Source organism: Euprymna scolopes, chromosome 31 (genome assembly GCF_053919585.1).
Source record: "Euprymna scolopes isolate OS-2025 chromosome 31, ASM5391958v1, whole genome shotgun sequence".
In the NCBI taxonomy this organism is placed as follows: domain Eukaryota; kingdom Metazoa; phylum Mollusca; class Cephalopoda; order Sepiida; family Sepiolidae; genus Euprymna; species Euprymna scolopes.
In genome coordinates, this window is record NC_136512.1 from 61119152 (window position 1) to 61124336 (window position 5185).

General features: G+C 32.2%; 1 pseudogene; it reads right to left on the reverse strand.

The window, feature by feature from the left end:
• Positions 1-222: 222 nt before the first annotated feature.
• Positions 223-339, reverse strand: LOC145256055 (5S ribosomal RNA; annotated as a pseudogene).
• Between the last annotated feature and the right edge of the window lie 4846 nt (positions 340-5185).

Consider the following 5185-nt stretch of genomic DNA (forward strand, 5'->3'; position numbering starts at 1 on the left):
CACAACGAAACCCTACTGCGTATGTATAACTTCATATGGATTACTAACTTCCTTCAGTCTTGACAGACTATGGATACCCACTGTAAGGGTGCCTGCGCGTGAAATTTATGTGGCAAGAGTTGCGCAATCACCAACCACGCCTCTCCTGAGTCAACATTGTTGCATACCAGTGGCAAGTTGAGGTACAAGACGACTGGAAACAATGCCGAGATAAGCGGAGAGCACATACAGCGCCTAGAATTCCCAAATGGTCACCCATCTGGTATTAGTCAGGCTCAACGTTGCTTAACTTCGGTGATCTGACGAGAACCGGTGTGTCAACGTGATTATGCCGTGTGGATTACTACACCCCCCACATATATATATATATATATATATATATATATGTGTATATATATATGCATATATATGGGAAATGATCTTTATATTGTGCCATACAGTGTATCATAAACTATGATAAAAGGAAGATAATTATGGGTGTCAAATGTCACATATCTATGACTAAGGCGCTTAACAAAGCTCAGAAACAAAGCGAATGTATGTCGGGCACACAGAAGTATATGGGAAATACATGTAATCTAGTGGTAAGTTTCTATTAAAAGCGTATACTAATATTTGAAATGAGCCATTAACTTTTAGTATTACTATTTAATTCAAGAGCTGCTAAATTTAACATAGTGATAGGGGTGATGCGGAAAACTATTGCAAATCTAATCAAAGTATGCATCCAGATTGCTGCATGTTGAAACAGAGCAGACTTAGAGAAGATGACGAAAGCTTACGGGATTATGTACGGGATTAAAAGAACTTGACCCCTAAGAAGTTTCAGTCGTTCAAGTATTCGTAGGAGCAACCGGACACCTAAAATATATATTTCCATACACAAATTGACATCTATTCCAGAGTATAAAATGCAAACCTGATGCAAGCATTTAGGTTATAGGTGTTGTTTGAATTCCAAAATTATTATCATTATAGCCTTTTACATACACTATGAATCACCCAGCAATATATGTATATATGTGTGTAGATACATATATATGTGTATTGTGTGCGTATATGTGTGTCTCCCTTGTGTTTGTAATAATATATCAGAGAAAACTAGTGAAGGTTAAAACTGATCTGGCTTTGGCGTTACATTAAACAAAAATGACGAGTTGAGGATATGAAAAGCAGCTATCGAAAAGTAAGTTATAACTTTAATAACACAACGGCATATTCTTCGATATGGTATGTCCACTACTACATGTATGCGATTGGTTTTGCGCATATGCTTATTCACATTCGTCTGTTTTAAATCAATTCCTACGAGAGGAAGATTAAACATTTAGTCATTGTTATATTTTCATTTAAATTGTTTTGTTATAACTGTTTAAAATATTTTAATTTAAAATGTTTTGTTCTTACTAATTTAAAAAATAGATAGGAAATTATTCACACAAAATTATATCGAGTATTTCGCATTTAGCTTAGCATGAAACGAAATCTCATATATGGAAGTAAATCGGTCGAATTCTATGAGTTTTCTCTACAGATTTTACTCATCAAAAACCTTGTTTGAACACGAATTTAATGTCTTATCACCCGTTATGTCAACAAAGATTGCATGTGGCTAAACTAATATTAACATATTATCGTTACTGTTTTTTTATAATAATTACTGCTTAACATTTGTTTAAGTTTTATATTTTGATTATTCATATTTATACTATAATTATTCCTTGCTGTCAGGTTTATCAAAGCTAATTAAAAAAGAAAATTTCTACATGTCTTATTGCTATTACGAAAACACATATCTTTTATTGTCTACGCACTAATTATATTAAAGGCTGCTATAACAATTTCATTTTAAATTCTACGCAATGGGGTAGCATACAGAAATATGTATAAAGAGTATTCAGCGTGTGACATTAAATCAACCATCTAAAACAGAAAACATGAATCAAGGACAAGTAATTAATTGACGCTCATTTTAACATGAATATGAAAATTAGTTTATCTTAATCTAGTTGTCGCATATCTATCACTGACTATATTAAAAAGTTCGTTTCCAAACCTCTTAATCGTACAACCAGGATTTTTGTATATGTATGTATATATATATATATATATATATATATATATATATATATATATATATTTTTTTTTTTAATATATATTTTTTCTATATATAGTGTATATAAACACACACATATATATATATATATATATATATATACGTGTGTGCGTGTGTGTGTGTCCAAAGTTATAGGTTTCACGTCAGAAAAATCACGAATTTTGCGAGGTTAGTAACAGTAATCAATAAAAAAGCAATATATATTTTTATTGATATCGACAAAGTGTCTTTGTCGCATGACTAGGGGGAAAGGAAGCCTTCAAATCAAGATATTTGTCCTGAACAAAATAATAAGCAGAAGAGATAAGCTAATAAGGGAGAAGGCATCTGGGGAAACAGACTATATGGTAATTTGAATCTTACTAGCTAAATTTAGAAATGCAGAAATTCACATGCACATACACACACATATATATTTGTATGTAAATACAGGGTGCCCCCCAAATAAATAAAAGTTAAATAAAGGTTATCAAGAACATATGCTGTAGAACGGATGAAAAAGGTCAAAGACTCTAGTTTTTTGATGTGATGTTTGGAATATAATAAACTGGTTAGGATCAAAGTTTCATTTCATTCGGACAAAACACTAAGTAACGGGGACGAATTAGAGTTGGCCCCGTTTTTTTTTAGTCAATCTATATATATATATATATATATATATATATATATATATATATATATATATATGTACAGTTAGATATTACACATATGCATACATATGCATATATCTCTATTTTTCTTTTTTACATTAAAAGACATGAAAAATGTATATGCAAAGTTTTAGCTATTTTTGTGTGGATAATAATACATAATAACTACGTTCAAAATGAAATAACATTTACGGCTAACAATGATAATAATAGTAAAATATGTATAAGAAATTACAATTTACATTAAAATAATAATACTTTTTAAACCAATACGAAAAAATACATTATTTATAATTAACCTTTTTTGTACCAATGTTCTTAAATGGAACATAGTTTTCAACATACTATAGAAATTGTAATTTTGTTTTAAATTCAATTTTTATAAGTAATTTCTATTAAAGTAGCTTCATTTTACTCCATATTTATGAAAACTTTTATAAATTATTCTTATAGTTAAAATAAATGGAATTTAAAATAGAGCTATAATCACTGTTTTTCTGGATGAGAATTGGAAGGCCTGAAATAACCATAAAGCAACCTGAGAGAAGTTTTTGATCAAGAGGATATTCTTCAGCAGCAATAAAGGTGTGTATCTATGCGGTTAAAAATATAATACACCTAACAAAAAATTTGATATGAGAAAAATAAAAAAAATGTTCCATTTATAAAAATTGGGAGGTTACTGCTCCAAAGGTAGCAACATATATCTTGTATTGTATTACCTAATACTGTACGTTTTATAAGGTATGCACTAAATATTTTAAAAATTATAGATATAAATTTTATATTTCTGTCAATATTCATCCTTTTTTTTCATAGATGGATCCTCATAAATTTTATGGAAGAAAGACGACAAGAGTTTCTACACTTGCTGAAGCTCGTGAGGTAATTGAGCAATCATCAGATCCTGCAGCCATTGTTGTGCTACCTCCTTCTGCAGGAGATGCAGCAGATCAAGAAAGTGATATCGAGGAAATTCCCGAAGACCCGGAAGTTGAGTTTGAGCCGGCTGGAGAAATTGAAATAGAAGAAAATACGGAACGCGAGTCTGATCACGAAATCCTGCCACTTCAAAAAAAAAAAAAAAAAAAAGAAACAAAATAGTAACATTGTTTGGAAGAAGAGTGCTATATTTAGCAAGCCAATGCAAGTTGGAAATGCCGTTATAGGTCAGAAGCTTGAAAAACTTGAAGGAATTACACCTTATGAAATTTGGAAGCTAACATTTTCTACCGAAATGTTGCAACATATAGTTTTTCAAACTAACCTGTATGCTAATAGGGATAAAAACGTTGAAAAATTCATAATATTAGAACATGAAATGGAACAATTTTTAGGGATCATCTTGTTATCAGGATATCATCTTGTACCACAAGAGAAGCTGTATTGGTCAACCCAGCCTTATTTTCGTGTAGAAATTGTTGCTAAAACTATGAGTAGAAACAGGTATCTTGAAATAAATAAAGTACTCACACTTTGCTGATAATCTGAAGGTTACTGCAGGTAATAACATGAGTAAAATTTCACCATTATATGATATGATGAATGAAAATCTTGTGCAATTTCGTGTTTTTCACAAACTGCTCAGTATAGATGAGTCAATGGTTCCATATTATGGACGTCACAGTGCTAAATGTTCATCAGAGGGAAGCCAATACGTTTCGGATATAAACTCTGGTGTATTTGCGGCAATGATGGCTTTCCTTATCATATGAAAGTCTACCAGGGAAAGGAGGATAACCCTGAAAACTTGGCTCTTGGTACTAGGGTAATCAACGGCATGGTAGATGCTATAATGTCGAATACGGATATTACTTGCCATGAATTGTACTTTGATAACTTTTATACAAGCTACAACCTACTGTCTGAACTAGGCGATAAAAGTGTTAGAGCAACTGGAACAGTAAGAGAACCAAGAACATCTAATGCAACGAAAAAGTTCATCTGCAGCAAAATTCTCAAGAAAAAGGAAAGGGGAGCTTTTGATTATTGTTCTGATTGAAAACTTTTTATTGCAAAATGGCATGACAACTCAATTGTAACAATCGCAAGCAATTGGGAAAACCATAAGCCTGTTCATAAGGTAAGACGTCGTGGTAAAGGGTGAGAAAAGCAGATTCCGCAGCCGCATCTCGTACACTCTTACAGTAAAGGAATGGGTGGTGTCGACGTAATGGATAGACTAGCTGAATTTTATCGACCTAGTGTATGGGGTAAAAAGTGGTATTCCCCACTCTTCATCAAGGTAATAAATGTGTCAGTGATAGCAGCATGGAGGCTTCACTGCAAAACCGATCCAAAATACTATCTCATTTGGAATTTCGCAGTCAAATCACACTGCGTTTGCTAAAGGCAGGACCACAACGTGGAAGAATATCTATGTCGGCTGGAACATTGTCCGCCAATGTAAGATTTGATG